The sequence below is a fragment of the Schistocerca nitens genome, chromosome 4, assembly GCF_023898315.1.
Source record: "Schistocerca nitens isolate TAMUIC-IGC-003100 chromosome 4, iqSchNite1.1, whole genome shotgun sequence".
Classification (NCBI taxonomy): Eukaryota; Metazoa; Arthropoda; class Insecta; order Orthoptera; family Acrididae; genus Schistocerca; species Schistocerca nitens.
Window position 1 is genome coordinate 969046551 of NC_064617.1, and position 21497 is coordinate 969068047.

Genomic DNA, 21497 nt, shown 5'->3' on the forward strand with positions numbered 1-21497 from the left:
GCTGAAAGCTGTTATCACGATTCATTAAATTATCAGCAAGACATATTTCCACGGATTCTTTAGTTACAGAACCTGGAAACCAGTGCTAAAATGTCATCTCCCAACGCATGCGCGTAAACTGCCAGTACAATTCGCATGTGCAGAATTCACTATAAATACCTTGACTGCATCTGATCTCTTCAGTACTTCGTCTACTCACCTAAGGATGGCCAGATGTCTCTGGGCTGAAATAATGTTGATGGGATCCGGCTGCAAACCCAAAAATTACTGGAAGAACAAATCTCTGTCCTTTACACATACATAAATTATCAAATCCCACAGAAAAAAGCATTTTAATTGTATAAGTTCTCAGGAATGCTTAAGAGTAATGGATTGTGTTTCACGGACTGCTGACTTATTAAACCAGAAGCAAAGATATATACGACACTCTGTTTGGCTTCAGAATGTTAGTTTTTAAAATCCTTTGCATACATTAGTAATGTAGTTGCACTAGTTAAATAAGTGCACAAGTAAATCTTAGATGTTACTGCAAAATGAGAGTAGGAACTACGTGCTATTCCATTCCATGTGTGCAAAGTGATTGTAATTTCTATTGATTTTATCACTGAATGTTATTTAAGACCTTTGTGAAATATGTAGATGATACACTATTGCCACTGCTTATGTGTTTGCTAAGAATTTAATAGAGCATATGTGGAAATATCAAGGTTTTTGGTACCAAGATATCAGCTTTCATCCCTGATGTCATCAAAATGGTAGAAATAAACAACTCATCTAAATCTCATATGGCTATCATCGTGTCACTCATGCAACCATAACAAGCACGCAACAACAGAAATTTTGTCATAAGATACACTTCTGAAATAATCTAAAAACAATTACGCAAACAATCACTACACATGAAATTTGGAGGTTTTTCACAGAGACAAACAACCTCACACCCCCACCCTCAAATACAAAACAAATAAAAGTCTTTTAACTTCTCATTAATAAATCTAACCAACTGTCTGGGAACACTGATATCCATCAGAGGATGAGGGAGACTTTTTACACAATACATCAGACTTCTGAAGGAAAATTGTGGTGCTCGGCATGTCACGCACTTCCTCCATCAACATGCAGCTGTTAAACATCACTGGTACACCCATCACACAACGAATACGTGCAATGGCTTTTTAGAAGTAACAATGCACCAAACAACTTTTATGAGATCAAAATTTACTACAGGAGAGTTGCAACACAACCAACATGACAAAACTTCATTATGTTATGAGTCAAAGCTGATGCACACTACCAAACACTTGGATTGATTACCACTGATAATTCACAAAGAAAGAGACTTTGTTATTAATGTGTGAAATTAGAGTAGAGAAGACTATGAGTTGTGGAAGCATACAGGGACAAGGTGGAGAGAGGATAGGGCAGCTAGGTGCAGTCAGGAGGTAAGACAGAGAGCATGGTGAGGGTGTGGGGGAGGGGGTGGGCAGTCAGCTTAAAAGGATTGAAGTAAAAAGATTGTGGCTGCATAGGTGAAGCAAAGGACTGCATAATGCCAGAGTGTGAACAAGGAAGGGGATAGGTTGGTGTAGGACAATGATTAATGAAGGTTGAGGCCAGGAGGGTTACAGGAACATCAAGGAGGGTTCCCACCTGCATAATTCAGAAAAGCTGTTAGCAGGAAGGATCCAGATGGCACAGGCTGTGAAGCAGTCATTAAAATAGAGAATGTTGTCTTGCACAGTGTGCTCAGTAACTGGGTGGTCCACTACTTTTCTTGGTCACAGTCTGTCAGTGGCCATTCATGTGGACAGACAGCTTGTTGGTTGTCATGCCCACATACAATGCAGCACAGTGGTTGCAGCTTAGCTTGTAGATCATGACTGGTTTCATAGGTACCCCTGCCTCTGATTGGATAGGTGATGCTTGTGGCCAGAGTGGATTAGCTGATGGTGGATGGATGTATTGAACAGGCCTTGCATCTAGGACCATTACAGGAATATGAGCCACAAGGCAAGGGGTTAGGAGCAGGGGTTGTGTAGGGACGGGTGAGGATATGTGGGAGGTTTGGTGAGCAGCTAAATACCACTGTGGGAAGGATGGGAAGATTAGTTGGTAGGACATTCCTCACTTCAGGGCATGACAAGAGACATTTGAAACCCTGACACAGAATGTGATTCAGTTGCTCCAGTCCTTTGAAGGCATCACCTACAATCAAATCGGTGGTATGGAAATGGGCACCTGCATGGCACCATCCTATGCCAACACATTCATAGGCCATCTACAGGAATACTTTCTAAACACCCAGAGTTCTAAACCAATTATCTGGTTCAGGTTCATTGATGACATCTTTGTGATATGCATCGCAGGTGAGGACACCTTATCCACATTCCTCTAGAACCTCAAATTTTCTCTCCCATCTGCTTCACCAGGTCCTCCTCAACCAACAAGCCACCTTCCTTAATGCTGACCTCAACTTCAAAGATGGCTACATCAGTACCTCCGTCCGTATCAAACATACCAATCACCAGCAATACCTCCACTTTGACAGGTGTTACCTATTCCATACCGTGAAGTCCCTTCCATGCAGCCTAGCCACCCATGGCCGTCACTGCAGTAGTGATGAGCAGTCCCTCTTGATATACACCAAGGGTTTCACTGAGACCTCCACAGACCATAAGTTAACCTCTCAACCTTGTGTAGAAACAGATCTCCCATGCCTTATCTCTTCAATTACCCCCACCTCCCAAAGTCCCACCGTCCAGCCACAGAGCAGTATTCCCCTCGTGACTCAGTACCACCTGGGACTGAAGCAACTGATTCACATTTTCCACCAGTGTTTAGACTACCTCTTGTCGTGCCCTGAAATGAGGAATGTCCTACCCAACATCCTTCACACCCCTTCCCCAGTGGTATTCCATGGTCCACTGAACATACACAATACCCTCATCTATTCCTATACAACCCCTACTCCCAACTTCTTGCCCCATGGCTCATATCCCTGTAATAGACTAGATGCAAGACCTGTCCAATACATCCTCCCACCACCACCTACTCCAGTGAAGTTACAAGCATCACCTAAGCCATCAAAGGCAGGGCTACTTGTAAACCAGTCATGTGATCTACGAGCTAAGCTGCAACCAGTGTGCTGCAATCTATGTGGGCATAACTACCAAAAAGCTGTCTGTCCACATGAATGGCCACCGACAAGCTGTGGCCAAGAAACTGTGGACCACCCAATTGCTGAGCATGCTACCGAAGGCAATGTTCTCTATTTTAATGACTGCTTCAAAGCCTGTGCCATCTGGATCCTTCCTAATAAACCAGTTTTTCTGATTATGCAGGTGGGAACTCTCCTTGCAGTATATCCTATGTTCCTGTAACCCTCATGACAATCTTTGTTAATCATTGTCCGACACCCACATATCCCTTTCTCTGTTCACACTCTGGCACTATGCAGACCTTTATTTCTCCTACGCACCCAGGGTCTTCTTACTTCTCTTCTTTTCCACTGCCATCCCCACCCTCCCATCCATCTAACCTCCTGACTGCACCTAGCTGCCCTACCCTCTCTCCACCTCGTCACTGTATGCTCCCACAAGCAGCACTTTACCACCTCCACACCTACTCCACTATTCCTCTTCTCCCCACCCCACCTTGTCCTTATCCCCACCACCCAGATTCTGTTGTGTACTATAGGTGTTAAAACCAAGTGAAAAAATCACATGTGCTCGGTATTGAATGCAATTAACGCATTTGAGCAGAGAATTAAATGACAAATGGCCACAATACAGTGAGAGGCACGATAAAGTGATTTTGCAGCACGACAACGCTCGACCACACATTGCAAAAGAGGTCAAAACGTAATTGGAAACATTAAAATGGGAAGTCCTGTCTCACCCACCGTATTCTCCAGACATTGCTCCCTCTGACTATCACCTGTTTTGATCAATGGTGCATGGCCTGGCTGACCAACACTTCAAATCTCATGAAGAAGTCACAAATTGGATCGATTCGTGGATCGCTTCAAAAGATGAACAATTTTTTTGATGTGGGATTTGTACACTGCCAGAAAGATGGGAGAAAGTAGTGGCCAGCGACAGAAAATACTTTGAATGATACATGTGTAAACAATTTGTTTCATTAAAGCCTCAAATGTTGGGGGAAAAAACGGTGGAAGCAAAGTTGTACACCTTGTATATTATTCCATCCTGGATTTTCCATTGTTTAAAATCAAATAAGGATTTTTAATATATTATTGGTAAGTCTAAGCTGGAATACAATCAATAAGGGACAACAGTAGTGAAGCACAACTGTGTGAAATGATCAATTTGATATTATAAAATTGTTGTCTGAGAAGAAAGTAGCCATCTACAGAAGATGTTTAATAGTGTGACTGGTGCAGGGAAGCATAATTCATCAAAGATTCTTAGGAAGTCCACTTTGTGTCCAATTATTGTTAACATGTGCCTTAGGTTATCAGATTTTATATTAAGTATAGGGTGAATTTCTTTCGTGATAATGTTGCATAATGTCATTCTGAACATGATAAAAAAACCTTTCTATTTTAAACTAAAAAATAATTGTAGGTAAGAGCCACACATTGCAGTTAGTGTTAATTTCAGCTTCTTCTGTTCAGTTGGAAATTTAAGGCAGTGTGTGACCTGAGTAAATTTATCTGTTACTGGCACTCTAACAGAGTGGTGATTTATTATGGAAAATAAATGGAGTTCAGCAAGTGAAAAAAAGAATGTATGCACCATCAACTGGGGCTGCCTTGGCCCTTATCAGGCTACTTTGACCCACAAGGGGGAAAGGTTATTGATTTTCAGTGCAGTGCACTCACATGCGTCAGCATTTGCATGCAGTACCAATGCTAAATCACAGGGGGCAGCACTAACAAGTATTTGAGATACTTGAAATGCGTCCAAGGCAGCAACCAGATTTCATTGCTAATGTTTTCGAACAACAAGGAAGAAGTGCAGTTTTTGTTACCTCCCTACTATGTTTTGTAGATTGACTCACATACGTGGTAGAAATTTGAAATGTTGACAATGAATTACCACAATCTGGAACTTATTATTGTTATTATTATTATTAGCAAAGAGATAGAGGGGCTGGCCAGTACTTACCTCAGCTCAGTACAGCCGATAGATTCACAAAACAGAACAGAAAATTTACATTCCTAGCTTTCGGAACTTTGTTCCTTCATCAGGGAGGAGAGAGGGGAAAAAAGGGAAGAAGGGAAAGTGGATTCAGTTACTCACAACCCAGGTTATGAAGCAACAGGGAAAGATAAACAGGGAGGGTAGCAAGGATGGAGGCATGGTTGTCAGAGGGAAACCAAATATATTCTACTGGTAAGTACTGTGCCAGCTTCAAACCAAAGAGGATGCATACAGAAGTAAAGAGGTATATAGTATTAAAGATAAACACAACTATGTAGGATGAAAATATGCGTGAATGGCTAAAGAGGAGAGGGAAAAAGGAGAAGACTGAAGAGTAAATGGGGGTGAGGTTGGTTAACGTAAGTTCAGTCCAGGGGGATGGCGGGATGAAAGGATGTGTCGGAATGCAAGTTCCCATCTCTGCAGTCCAGTTCTGAGGGACTGCGGAGATGGGAACTTGCACTCCAACACATCCTTTCATCCTGCCATCCCCCTGGACTGAACTTACGTTAACCAACCTCACCCCCATTTACTCTTCAGTCTTCTCCTTTTTCCCTCTCCTCTTTAGCTATTCACGCATCTTTTCATCCTACATAGTTGTGTTTATCTTTAATACTATATACCTCTTTACTTCTGTATGCATCCTCTTTGGTTAGAAGCTGACACAGTACTTAACAGCAGAATATCTTTGGCTTCCCTCTGACAACCATGCCTCCATCCTTGCTGCCCTCCCTGTTTACCTTTCCCTGTTGCTTCATAACCTGGGTTGTGTGTAACTGAATCCACTTTCCCTTCTTCCCTTTTTTCCCCTCTCTCCTCCCTGATGAAGGAACAAAGTTCTGAAAGCTAGGAATGTAAATTTTCTGTTCTGTTTTGTGTATCTATCGGCTGTACTGAGCTGAGGTAAGTACTGGCCAGCCCCTCTATCTCTTTGTTAGTATTTGTTTCACATCTTAATATGAGATTTTCCAGTAATCATTTATTATTATTATTTTCAGATGAAAAAATGGCTAATGCATATAAAAGGAAGATTGGGGCAAGAAATTATACAGAACAATTTGTAGAACTGTGTTAAGAAGAAATTAGCTCAGGCCAAAAAATCAGAGAGTTGCTTCAGATCCCTATGGAATGTCCAGAAGCACCTTAAAGCACAAACTGAAAGTGAGACCTGTGAAAAATCATAGTCATCTAGTAGTATTTGGTCTGGGAAAAGAGAAAAAGTTTGTAAATCACATAGTTCAAATGCCTGAATTTGGCTTCCCACTTGTCCAAACAGATCTTATATTTGTAATTGAAGGCTATTTAGACAGCAAAGATGCTGTAATTCTTCAGGCTTCCCTGGTAGCCTGTTGATATCTTTGAGGTGTCCAGTATTCTGCCAGATACCAGCATAATTCTTGTGTCATATTTTGATAACATAACTCGTTATCTTCATCAGGTGTTACCTGAGACCACCACTCTAGTTGAACAGGTCCAGCCTTCCCCCTCCATGGTCAGTCCAAAGCATTTACTCTGTGGTCCATGCCCATTGGATGTGCTCTTAGGCATTTCATCTTCTGTCTGGTAAGTCTGCTGGTATCCTGGTATTACATTTTTGGTTTGTTGCTGTTCTTGGTATTCTGTCTGCAATCAGCATCCACTGGATGCATTCCTAGGCATTCCATTTTTGATCTGGTGCACCTGTCTGTGTGCTGGCATACTTTCTTCAGTTAGGTATGCTTCTAGGTGCTCCCTCTGCAGCCCACACCCACTAGACACGATCTTCAGTCTGGTGCACCTGGAGCTCTGTCTGGGGTTCATTTCCCATCTTCACACTTAAAGTTCTCGTTTATGTGGAGTGCTTCTGCTGTCCCTGTTGCACTTTTAGCAATTCCAGTGCAGGATTCCAGACTCTACTGAGTTTATAAGCAATGTATGACATGCCACACTAGCACATTGGCCAAACAGCCAGGACAATGGACACAGATGCAAAGAACATCAGAGGCACCCGACTAAGCTATTGCTGAGCTCTGTCTGGAACTCAATCATTCCATGACTTATGATGTAAAGAGGGTTCTGACACAGATCTCATAAATACTGGGACAGTGTTAGAAAACCTTATGGACAAGACACTGGCTACCAGCTCAGTAGTTCCTAGGATCCTACAATGGAATTGCTGAAAACACTACAGGGGCAGCAGAAGCACATCACAAAAACAAGAACTGAAAGTATGTATATGGGAAATGAACCCCAGACAGAGTACCAGGCACACCAGACCAAAGATGTAATGCCTAAGATTGCATCCAGAGGCTGTGGACTGCGGGAGAAACACCTAGAACTGCACTAGACAAAAAAACAAAATGCCATTATGCCGACTGGTGCACAGGACAAAAAATGTAATGTCTAGGAATACATCCAACATGTGAAAACAGCAAATGGAACACCTAAAACTACACCTGGGTGAAAACAGTATATCTGTATGCTGGCATCTGCACCTGAAAGAATATGGAATGCCTAAGTGCATGTCCAGTGGGTGTGGACCGCCGAGGGAATGCCTGGAACTGGTCATGGGGGGGAGAAGGCTATAGGTATATATACTGGACCCATTCCATTCCAGGGGTAGTCTCAGGTAGCAGCTGATGAACATAACGAGTTACATTATTGAAATATCATGCAAGGATAGTGCTGACATCCAGCAGACTGTCCAACACCTCAAAGTTGTCCAGAAAGGTGTTGTTATCAACTGCTTCAAAGATAATCTTTCTGGCTACACATTTATTAAGTCATTCCTTAGAAGACGATGGGTAAGCATATGATTTTATCAAGAACTTGCAGCAGAGAAAGTGAACGAAGTTTTCTTTCTACGCCTGATCCAGAAAAGAAAGGAGTGTAAGATGCAAACTGGGAATTGTGAATTGTGATTTATTAGTCTCATAACGTACATTTACAAATCATGTGATTATGGTACTGGAGACATGTCAAAAATTACAAACTAAAATCTAATATTAATTTTTAAAACTATATTTAGTCTATGTAGCAGTATCTATATTTTCTTATTTTCCAGCATAATGGACAATTTTTTTTTTCACAATATAAGGTGAATTTGTGGTTGGATTCTGCTCAAATTATCAGTTCATCTTCCATGAACTCTTCTAATGAGTAATAACATTTGTGTATAAGAATTTCATGTAACTTCTTTTTTAGTATCCTTAGTTCCATGTTTAGAATGTTTTTGCCCTTAAGTTTGTTGTAGACTTTCATGCCCATATATTGTGGGGACTGAGTATATAATCTCAGTCTATGGGCAGGAAGCATAAAATTATCTTTATTCCTTGTAGTGTAAGGATGATCAAATTGGTTTCTAATGAACAATTCCGGTTTGTTGTGTAAAAATATCATTAGCTCGTATATGTATAGGGAGTGGACAGTCAAAATTTTTAGTTTCTGTAATAATGGATGACATGATTCTCTTTGCTGTGCAGTGCACATATTTCTGATAATTTTCTTCTGGACCTTCAGTATACGAGATATATTATTGGAGCTCTCCCAGAAAATAATGCCATATCTTATCAGTGATTCAAAGTAACTTAGATATGCTACTTTGCAAGTGGACATGTTAGTGGCACTTGATAATATATGCATGGCATATGCAAGCTACCCCATTTGCTGCACAGGTACTCAATATGTGTGTTCCAGTTTAAATTCTTATCGAGGTGTAGACCTAGAAATTTGGCAGAATGCACTTCTGTTAATTCTTCACTTTTATGATTTATACTAATTTCCTGGTCTCTTGACTGTTTAGTTCTGAATTCAATCAAGTTTGTTTTTGATATGTTAAGCTTCAGACCATTTAACTGGAACCATGACTCTAGTAGCCTGTCTAATGTACCAATGACTCTATCAGGAATTGTTTCTGTTTCTTCATTTTTCTATCAAGACAGACGTATCATCAGCAAACAGAACAGATGGTGAATTTATGTTTAAGGGTAAGTCATTGACATACAATAGAAAGAGAAATGGACTGAGGATCGAACCTTGTCGGACACCCTGTGTTATTGTTTTCCAGTCTGAATGGTAGTTTACACCATTTGAACAGATGACTGTTCTTTATTTTCTATTAGAAAAATAAGAAATAAGCCATTGAAGTACTGCACCCTTAATCACATATTTTTCTAGTTTGTGGATTAGCAAGGAATGATTTACGGAATCGAAAGCCTTTGTCAGGTCGCAGAAAATTCCGACTACTTTACTTTTTTATCTAGAGCTGTGCTAATTTTTTCTATGAAATTATTAATGGCATCTGTTGTATTTTTCTCTTGCTGGAAGCCAAAGTGATTGCACAAAATAATCCCCTGTGATACAATAAAGTTTTGGATTTGGATAGTAGCTACTTCCTCGAAAATTTTTGACAGCACTGGAAGGAGGGAGATAGGACAATAATTCCCATATCTTCTCTTGACCCTTTCTTAAAAAGTGATTTTATTTCCGCGTATTTTAATGATTCTGGAAAACAATCTTCTTCAAATGATTTGTTGATTAATTCAACTAGTGGAGGACTTACTATTCTGAACACTGATTTAATTACTTTTGCAGGTATCTCATCCCAACCCACAGAATTTTTATTTTTTAGTGGTAATATAAAGTCTTCTATTTCTTTCATTGTAATATTTCTGAATTTCATGGGAGATATATTTTTTCGATCAAGCCTGTATGGACATACATTTTTATTGTAATTTGTAACATTGACGTTTGATTTTGTCACACTGATAAAGAATTCATTGAAGTGTTCCGATATTTGACCAGGATTTACAATGGTGGTGTTTTCATGCTTTATTTTAAAAATTTCATGGCTGCCAACTCTAATGCCCAATTCTGATTTTACAACAGACCACACTGCTTTTGATTTATTCTTATGATTTGAGATTAGTTCGCTGTTAGACATTTGTTTTGCTGCCTTTACAACATTTTTGAAAACATTTTTATAATGTTTCACATATTCAATAAAAGCTAGATCTTTGTTATATTTCAGCTCTTTGTGCAGCTACTGTTTCCTAGCACCAGAAATTTTTATTCCTTCTGTTATCCAAGTTAGTTTACTTCTCACTTTGGTGTTGGCACACTTAGGTGGAAAGGATACACAGGAAATTAAATGTCCTTCCATGGAAGAGTATATGTTCAATAGAGTTGAAAGATTCACCTCCATCTTCAGGGATCATTGCTTCTGTTTCAGGTGATAATAGTTCTGTTTCCAAAAAGAGAGGAAGACCCAGGAAAGTAATACAGACTTTTGAATCTGAAGACTCAGGAAACTGATGCTGATAACTTCAGTGTTCACAATTCATCATCAGAGTTGGTGTTCTCTGAAGATGAGCTCAGTGACTAGTAAGAGCTTACAGCTGTAAGACTACTTCAGAATCGGGCCCTATCTGAATGTGGGTTATTTTGTAACTGTTATATACAATAAACAGGAGTACCCTTAAGTAATTGTAAGGATGTACTCAGTGGAAGGCCCCACACTAGATTGTGTGGAGAAATGTAAAAAAATTGCTGCAAATGGGCTCATAAAAAAGGTGTAATGTCATACCTGTGGCCATCTGTTGCAAGAAAAATATCTATACCGAAAATACTTTCCTAGAGGAGATATTTTCAAGTGGCAGAGTTAGATAGTTTTGTGTAATGTAGAGGCTAGAGCATTCCTGTTATTTGTTTAAGTATCTTAATTCAGTTTCCTAATCTGTAAGAATCTTCTCTGTTGTGTGCACAATGAACTTTGGCCGCCTCTGTACGAATTTGTTCAGTTTGGTTCTTATAAATAAACACAAATACCTAAATGTATTGCTATATTTTGTTGCTATGGCGCCATAATTCTTTATCATCAGAGGTATTTTAGTCCAATACAATTAAAAAAGTCATTACTTGAAAAAAAATTTGTGGAACAATGTAACACCACTTTGGTACAATGTTGGCCCACATTCTGAAAAGGTGAAATTACGTATCCAAAACTGTTGCAACAGCCCCTAATGTACTGAAATGCTGAGAAAAGACCTATTAACTAGGAAACAGCATTTTTGGAATTATTACAGCAATTTTTTTAAATAAATAAAAATAAAAGTTACACTGACAGAAAGAAAGTCGCAAAACACAAGGGAGTTTTGCAACATAAACAAAAGTTTGTAGGTATGTTTCTACATCTGAAAGATGATGTCTATTCACATTTCATGCCAGAATGGCACTAGTGGTGCCACTATGAGGATGCAAATCAGGTTTGCCTTAAATGCATGCTGTAACAGTCGTGAACATCAGTTACCTCTGAGACTGGACGTGGCGAGCTGATGTCAAGAATACCTTTAAGGTGACAAAGACGTCATTGTCAACACCTCATTGGGTTTGAATGGGGTTACATAATAGGGCTACAAGAAGCTGGATGTTCCTTCTGCAGTATTCCAGAAAGACTTGACAGGAATGTAGCCACTGTACATGACAGCCGGCAGCGGTGGTCACGAGTATGTAGTGTTGTAAGAAGACCAGGCTCGGAAGGCCACATGGCACTACCGAGAGGGCATACAGCTCTGGTGCATCATATTGCATCTACAGCAGCAATTTGAACAACAGTTGGCATCAAAGTGACACAAGGAACTTTGACAGATCAGTTACTTCAAGGACAGCTATCAGCCAGATGCCCTGTAACTTGCATTCCATTGACCCAAAACCACCACCCTTTCTGGCTTCAGTGTTATCAAGTGAGAGCCCACTGGAGAGCAGGTGGATGTCTGTTGTACTTTCCGATGGAAACCGGTTGTGCCTTGGTTCCAGTGTTGGCTGAGTGTTGGTTAGGAGGAGGGCAGTTGAGAGCCTGGTCCACCCTGTCTGTGAGCTCACAGGACCTACACGTGGAGTTATGGTCCGGGATGCAATTTCGTATGGGAGGAGCACTCTTGTGGTTAGCCCATGCACCCAGACTGCAAATTTGTACATCATCCTGGCAATTCGATCTGTCGTGCTGTCATTATTGGACAGCATTCCAGTGGGTGTCTTCCTACAGCATAAAGCTCTCCGACATATTGCTGCTGTAACCAAACATGCTTTACATCGTGTCAACATGTTGCTTTGACCAGCTCAGTCACCAGATTTGTCTCCAATCGAGGACATATGGGACATTATCAGACAACAATTCCAGTGACATTCACAAACAGCATTAACTGTCCCCTTATTGACCGACTAAGTGCAACAGGCACAGAATTTCATTGCACAAACTGACATCCAACACCCATACAACACAATGTGTGCATGTCTGCATGCAACATTCTGGCAGTTAAACTGTGTATTAATGTAACAGCATTTCACATTTGTAATGGCTTATCTTGTGCTTAAAATAACCTGTGATCTTACGGTGTTAATGACTTAAATATGTTACCTAGACCAATGTATTCCTAAAATTTCATTACCCACCATTAATTATTTTTTGTTGTTGCAGTTTTTTCTGTAAATGTAAATATGTAAAGAAGTGGTTTAAAGTAGCCCTAGTTGATGATAGGCTTTTTAGTTTTCAGTTCATAGGAAGAAAAATTGAATCTAGAGTTATGCAGTCATGATGGTTTCAACAAATAGTTCCCATTATAATACCAATGAAAGTCAAAACAAGTGATTCCTGTTATCACCAACTGTCCACAAATAAGTTACTCCCATACTCAAAAGTAAGCTATAGTGACTTAGCAAATCTCCGTCGAGTATCTTCAAAGGTTCTACTGTAGGTCGGTTCAAGATCCCTTTTCCAACCTTTCAGCAGGGATAAAAAGTGGGCCTGTGTTGTATGGATCTCTGAAATAATGCATTTTACAATACCAATTTGTATTATAGTTTTTGTAAGCTACTATAAATGAAAACCAAGAAAGCTGTGACATTACATTGCAGCAATAGACAACCCTTCTAGAAGAGCATTAAATGGGGCACTACATTTAAAGTCTCCATTTGATGAACAAATCATCACCAACGCTGTTATATATTCTCTCTACATTTACATTTCTTCCTCCACAGCCTCACACACTGCACCTGGAAGCTTTGTCCTGCCTCCGTCTAGACCCTGCTTCTCTCATCCACCTGTACCTGCTACCCTTTACCTTTCCCCACCCCATTTAAGATTGTGACTTCTGTTCAGTGTCACAGTTGCCTTCTGGCTGTTCAAATGGCTCTGAGCACTATGGGACTTAACATCTGAGGTCGTCAGTCCCCTAGAATTTAGAACTACTCAAACCTAACTAACCTAAGGACATCACACACATCCATGCCCGAGGCAGGATTCAGACCTGCGACTGTAGTGGTCATGCGGTTCCTGACTGAAGTGCCTAGAACTGCTCGGCCAGACCGGTCAGCCTTCTGGCTGTAGATAGTGGTCATGTGTGTGTAAGGTATGCTTGCTTGTGTGGAAGTCTGTGTTTTGTTTTCTGAAGAATGCTTTGGTTGAAAGCTCAATGTGTAACTGTCTCTTCATTGTGCCTGCCTGAAACTAAGTGTGTCAATTTTATTGTGGGTAGCAATCTATCCTTTTCATAATATTAAACAGTGGAAAATCCAGGATGGAATGTAACAATATTATGAAAAGGACAGTTGCTACTCACCATATAGCAGAGATGTTGAGTGGAAGAAAGGTACAACAAAAAGATTGTCAGAAGGTTACCTTTTGTCCAACAAGGTCTTTGTCAAAAATACACTGGTGTCCAAAACTAAAGCAACAAACAGAAATTTTGCAAGGTTGTGTTTATTTTGCCATGAAACAGTATAAACAGGTGAAAGTAAAGTAGAAACAATGTAAAGTATACAGAATGTAATCCACCGCAACTTGCATATTAAACTCTAATAAACTCTGACCAAACAGGCCTCAGAAGGCCCAACGACTGACCGGCAGCAGTGTCATCCTCAGCACACAGGCATCATTTGGTGCAGACATGGAGTGGCATGTGTTCAGCACATCGATCTCCCAGCCGTATGTCAGTTTACGAGACTGGAGCCGCTACTTCTCAATCAAGCAGCTCCTCAGTTTGCCTCACAAGGGCTGAGTGCACCCCACTTGCCAAAAGCACCCAGCAGACCAGATGGCCACCCATCCGAGTGCTAGCCCAGCCTGACAGCACTTAAATTCGGTGATCTGACGGGAACGGGTGTTACCACTGCGGCAAGGCTATTGGCACTTGCATATTGGTAGACAAAAATGTTCTTCATTTTCTTCCACCTTGACAGATTTGCACACACAATCTGACAACTGGTTAATGTGCTCAGTACGGGTTGTGACCACCTCTGGCACCAATACAGGCCTGACAATGATGGGACATGCTGTGAATGATGTCATCAATCTCATTTTGAGGCAATAACGCCAATTCTTCCTACAGAGTTGCTCACAAGTTTTGGAGAGTGGTTGGTGGATGCTGACATGATGCAACACATCTACATCTACATCTACATGATTACTCTGCAATTCACATTTAAGTGCTTGGCAGAGGGTTCATCGAACCACAATCATACTATCTCCCTACCATTCCACTCCTGAACAGCGCGCGGGAAAAACGAACACCTAAGCCTTTCTGTTTGTGCTCTGATTTCTCTTATTTTATTTTGATGATCACTCCTACCTATGTAGATTGGGCTCAACAAAATATTTTCGCATTTGGAAGAGAAAGTTGGTGACTGAAATTTCGTAAATAGATTCGCCGCGACGAAAAACGTCTTTGCTTTAATGACTTCCATCCCAACTCGCGTATCATATCTGCCACACTCTCTCCCCTATTACGTGATAATACAAAATGAGCTGCCCTTTTTTGCACCCTTTCGATGTCCTCCATCAATCCCACCTGGTAAGGATCCCACACCGCGCAGCAATATTCTAACAGAGGACGAACGAGTGTAGTGTAAGCTGTCTCCTTAGTGGACTTGTTGCGTCTTCTAAGTGTCCTGCCAATGAAACACAACCTTTGGCTTGCCTTCCCCACAGTACTATCTATGTGGTCTTTCCAACTGAAGTTGTTCGTAATTTTTACACCCAAGTACTTAGTTGAATTGACAGCCTAGAGAATTGTACTATTTATTGAGTAATGGAATTCCAATGGATTTCTTTTGGAACTCATGTGGATCACCTCACACTTTTCGTTATTTAGCGTCAACTGCCACCTGCCACACCATACAGCAAACTTTTCTAAATCGCTTTGCAACTGATACTGGTCTTCGGATGACCTTACTAGATGGTAAATTACAGCATCATCTGCGAACAACCTAAGAGAACTGCTCAGATTGTCACTCAGGTCATTTATATAGATCAGGAACAGCAGAGGTCCCAGGACGCTTCCCTGGGGAACACCTGATATCACTTCAGTTTTACTCGATGATTTGCCGTCTATTACTACGAACTGCGACGTTCCTGACAGGAAATCACGAATCCAGTCGCACAACTGAGACGATACCCTGTAGGCCCGCAGCTTGATTAGAAGTCGCTTGTGAGGAACGGTGTCAAAAGCTTTCCGGAAATCTAGAAATACGGAATCAACTTGAGATCCCCTGTTGATAGCGGCCATTACTTCGTGCGAATAAAGAGCTACCTGCGTTGCACAAGAACGATGTTTTCTGAAACCATGGTGATTACGTATCAATAGATCATTCCCTTCAAGGTGATTCATAATGTTTGAGTACAGTATATGCTCCAAAACCCTACTGCAAACCGATGTCAATGATATAGGTCTGTAGTTCGATGGATTACTCCTACTACCCTTCTTAAACACTGGTGCGACCTGCGCAATTTTCCAATCTGCAGGTACAGATCTATCGGTGAGCGAGCGGTTGTATACGATTACTAAGTAGGGAGCTATTGTATCAGTGTAATCTGAAAGGTACCTAATCGGTATACAATCTGGACCTGAAGACTTGCCCGTATCAAGCGATTTGAGTTGCTTCACAACCCCTAAAGTATCTACTGCTAAGAAACTCATGCTAGCAGCTGTTCATGTTTCAAATTCTCGAATATTCCATTCATCTTCCCTGGTGAAGGAATTTTGGAAAACTGCGTTCAATAACTCTGCTTTAGTGGCACAGACGTTGGTAACAGTACCATCGGCACTGCGCAGCGAAGGTATTGACTGCGTCTTGCCGCTTGTGTACTTTACATACGACCAGAATTTCTTCAGATTTTCTACCAAATTTTGAGACAATGTTTCATTGTGGAACCTATTAAAGGCATCTTGCATTGAAGTCCGTGCCAAATTTCGCGCGTCTGTAAATTTTAGCCAATCTTCGGGATTTCGCGTTCTTCTGAACTTCGCACGCTTTTTCCATTGCCTCTGCAACAGCGTTCAGACCTGTTTTGTGTACCGTGGGGGATCAGTTCCATCTCTTACCAATTTATGAGGTATGAATCTCTCAATTGCTGTTGCTACTATATCTTTGAATTTGAGCCACATCTCGTCTACATTTGCATAGTCAGTTCGGAAAGAATGGAGATTGTCTCTTAGGGAGGCTTCTAGTGACACTTTATCCACTTTTTTAAATAAAATTATTTTGTGTTTGTTTCTGGTGGATTTGGAAGAAACGGTATTGAGCCTAGCTATAACGACCTTGTGATCACTAATCCCTGTATCAGTCATGATGCTCTCTATTAGCTCTGGATTGTTTGTGGCTAAGAAGCCAAGTGTGTTTTCGCAACCATTTACAATTCACATGGGTTCGTGAACTAACTGCTCAAAATAATTTTCAGAGAAAGCATTTAGGACAATCTCAGAAGATGTTTTCTGCCTACCACCGGTTTTAAACAAGTATTTTTGCCAACATATCGAGGGAAGGTTGAAGTCCCCACCAACTATAACCGTATTAGTGGGGTATTTATTTGTTACAAGACTCAAATTTTCTCTGAACTGTTCAGCAACTATATCATCGAAGTCTGGGGGTCGGTAGAAGGAGCCAATTATTAACTTAATTCGGCTGTTAAGTTCACTACAAGATAAACCACTACTGACAGACACAAACACTCCACCACCAATTCTGCCTAATCTATCTTTCCTGAACACCGTCTGAGACTTCGTAAAAATTTCTGCAGAACTTATTTCAGGCTTTAGCCAGCTTTCTGTACCTATAACGATTTCAGCTTCTGTGCTTTCTATTAACGCTTGAAGCTCAGGGACTTTCCCAGCACAACTATAACAATTTACAACTGAAATTCCAACTGTTCCTTGATCCAAGCACGTCCTGTATTTGCCATGCACCCTTTGAGATTGCAGCCCACCCCATACTTTCCCGAGGCCTTCTAACCTAATAAACCGCCCAATCCACACCACACAGCCTCCGCTACCCGTGTAGCCGCCAGCTGAGTGTAGTGAACTCCTGACCTATTCAGCGGAACCTGAAACCCCACCACCCCATGGGGCAAGTCAAGGAATCTGCAGCCAACATGGTTGCAAAACCGTCTGAGCCTCTGATTCAGACCATCCACCCGGCTCTGCACCAAAGGTCCGCAGTCGGTTCTGTCACCGATGCTGCAGATGGTGGGCTCTGCCTTCATCTTGTAAGCAAGACCGGCAGCCTTCACCAAATCAGATAGCCGCTGGAATCCAGAGAGAATTTCCTCAGATCCAAAGCGACTCACGTCATTAGTGCCGACATGTGCCACCACCTGCAGCTGGCTGCACCCTGTGCTCTTCATGGCATCTGGAAGGACCCTTTCCACATCAGGAGTGACTCCACCCGGAATGCACACGGAGTGCACACTGGATTTCTTCCCCTCCTTAGCCGCCATATCCCTAAGGGGCCCCATTACGCGCCTAACATTGGAGCTCCCAACTACTAATAAGCCCACCCTCTGCGACTGCCCAGACCTTGAAGGCTGAGAATCATCCTCTGAGACAGGGCAGGCAGCTGAATCTGGCTCAGCCAGAGGCAGTACCTGAAACCTGTTTGTCAGACGCACCGGGGAGGCTTTCTGATCAGCCTCCGGGGACGTGTTTCGCTGCCTGCCACGCCTTGGAACGACCTCCCAATCAACCACAGGCGAGGGCTCAGCCCCACTGCAGGCAGCAACCGGGGCAGCCACAGCGGCAGACTGATCTGGGGACAGACGGGACGAGGTTGACATCCCCGTGATACCCAAGTCCGACTCCCCACAGTGGTCCCTATTGGCAACAGCCTCAAGCTGCGCGACCGAAGTCAGCGCCGCTTGCAGCTGTGAGCGAAGGGATGTCAACTCAGCCCTCATCTGAACACAGCAATCACAGTCCCTGTCCATTCTAATCGATGTCGAACAACAGTTACTGAAACACGAGTTGGTGCCTAGATAATGCAAGGGAAACATGCAAAGAATGTATGAACTAACCTGAACAAATGCCTAATGACTGCGCTACAATCTGCCTGAATGTACGATTACAGTAACTAAAAGTCGAAGTTACACCTCCTATACGAAACTATGCAACAAATAAGTGAGCTAGGAGTATACGACTTGCTGCTGGCAGATGCTTATCCCACGGCGGCAGGGAGCACACTGGCTGTGACCAACCAACATTGGCCATTCATCTCCCTAGTGCATCCCAGATATGATTTATGGAATTCAAATCGAGAGAGTGTGCAGGCCACACTGTGTGTGCAATATCTTCTGCTTCCAAAAAACCACCAACCGCCAGCACTCTATGAGATTGAGCATTATCATCCACCAATACGAAGTCTGGGTCCAAAACACCTCGCAACAATCATGTGTGAGATCCCAAGGTCTCCTAATAGTAGTTAAATCTTGTTGATTCTCCCTTACAATTAGATGAAGAGGTGTTCGAGTGGTCAACATAATCCCTGCCAACACCATTAGGGATCCTCCTCGATATATGTCTCTTTCCATAATGTTTGGGTCCCAAAATCATGTTCCACATGCCCTCCAGGTATAAATCCACTGAGAATCATTTTCCAGACAAAATCGGGACTCATCTGTCAAAAGAACATTGGCCCACTGTTTGACCGTCCAGGTTGCATGTTGACAGCTCCACTCGAGACGTTCCCTTCTGTGAAGATCCTCCAGAGATAGACTGCAGGTCTCCAACAATAAAGGCCACTCTGCTGAAGCCATCTGTATACTGTTTGTCTCAATACAACACATCCAGGGGATGCTGCAAGGTCAGATGCCAGTTTCAGTGCAGTAGTAAGGCAGTACCATCATACCCTTAAAGCCAAATAATGGTCCACACTTCCTGATGTAAAACTTGGTCGCCCCTGTCCTAGCCTCTACAAAATTTTGCCTCATCTGAGAAACAACAGAATGGTTGAAACTTCCTGGCAGAATGGTTCACATCAAGCCATCAGATAACATAAGTTTGCGATCTCCTGCTGCCATTCTTCCTGTGGCCCTCCACAGCAGAGATTAGGCATGTTCTCTGTGCCGTAGTGCACCATCTGTAACTGTCTACACAGAAATTGTGAATGTGAGACTACCATGCAAATACTACCCCGCTTGATAGGTGCCCTGATGTCATTACTGGTGTGGTTGTCAATTGACTGGAATGCCATCTTCCATGCAGAACACAATTGTAACGACATCTGTTGACAGTTTGTATAATTATATCATGAATTAGACACAAGATGGGGAAATAGCAGTTTGTTGCTTCAATTTTGAACACCAGTGTGGGTAACAGACACACACACACACACACACACACACACACACACACACACATGTGGCCACAGTCTCTCGCAACTGGAGTCAGACTGCGAGGAGCGGCCAGCGCAATATGGGAGGGGCAACCAGACCGAGGTAAGGAGGAGGCTTGGGTGGGGAGTGGGAGGAATAGCTGGGTAGGCATGCAGGGACAAGGTGGAGTGTAGAGCAGCTCGGTGCAGCTGGGAGGTTAGAGGGAGGGCAGGAGAGAGAGGGGAGATGGTGGAAAAGGAGAGAAGTAAAAAGAGTGGTGAGTTGTGGAATAGAGGGCTGTGAAGTGCTGGAATGGAAATGGGGAAAAGGCTAGATGGTTAAGGACAATGACTACCAAAGGTAGAAGCCAGGAGGGTTATGGGAGTCCAGGATATATTGCAGGGAGAGTTACCACCTGCACAATTCAGAAAATCTGGTGTTGGTGGGAGGGATCCAGATGGCATAACCTGTGAAGCATTTAAATGGAGAGTGCTGTGTTGGGCAGCATGCTCGACAACAGGGTGGTGCAGTTGTTTCTCGGCCACAGTTTGTCGGTGGCTGTTCATGTGGACAGACAGCTTGTTGGTTGTCATGTCCACATAGAATGCAGCACAATGGTTACAGCTTAGCTTGTAGATCACATGACTGGTTTCAGAGGTAGCCCTGCCTTTGATGGGATAGGTGATGCTTGTAACTGGACTGGAGTAGGTGATAGTGGGAGGGTGTATGGGACAGGTCTTGCATCTAGGTCTGTTACAGGGATATGAGCCATGAGGCAAGGGGATGGGAGCAGGGGTTTTGTAGGGATGGATGAAGATATTGTATAGGTTTGGTGGGCAATGGAATACCCCTGTGGGAGAGGTGGAAAGGATGGTGGGTAGGACATTTCTCATTCAGGGTATGACGAGAAGTAGCTGAAACCCTGGCAGAGAACATAATTCAGTTGCTTCAGTCCTGGGTAGTACAGAGTCAGGAGGGTCATGCTCCTCTGAGGCTGGATGGTAGGACTTTGAGAAGAGTGGGTAACTGGAAAGGTAAGGCAAAGAAGCTCTGTTTTTGCACAAGATTGGGAGGGTAATTACGATCTGTAAAAGCCTCAGCGAGACCCTTGGTATATTTTGAGAAGGACCACTTGCCACTACAGATGCAACAGCCATGGGTGGCGAGGCTGTATGGAAGGGACTTCTCTAGTATGGAATGGGTGGCAGCTGTTGAAATGGAGGTATTCCTGGTGGTTGGTAGGTTTGTAATGGACAGAGGTACTGATGTAGCCATCTTTGAAGTGGAGGTCAACATCAAGGAAGGTGGCTTGATGGGTTGAGTAGGACCAGCTGAAGTGAATAGGGGAGAAAGTTTGAAGTGCTGGAGGAATGTGGATAAGGTGTCCTCACCCTCCATCCAGATCATGAAGATGTCATCAATGAATCTGAACCAGGTGAGGTGTTTGTGATTCTGGGTGCTTAGTCCAGCCTCCTCCTTACCCCCACCTGGTCGCCTCTCCCATAATGCACTGCAGCTTGCAGTCTGTCTCCAGCTGCCAGAGACTGTGGTCATGTATGTGTGTGTGAGTTGCATTTCCATGAGTGTGTATGTGCATATATTATCTATTTACAACAAAGGCCTTGTCAGTCAAAAGCTAATTTTCCAATAGTCTTTTTGCTGTGCCTTTCTGTGACTCAGCATCTCTGCTGTATGGTGAGCGACAACTGTCCTTTTCA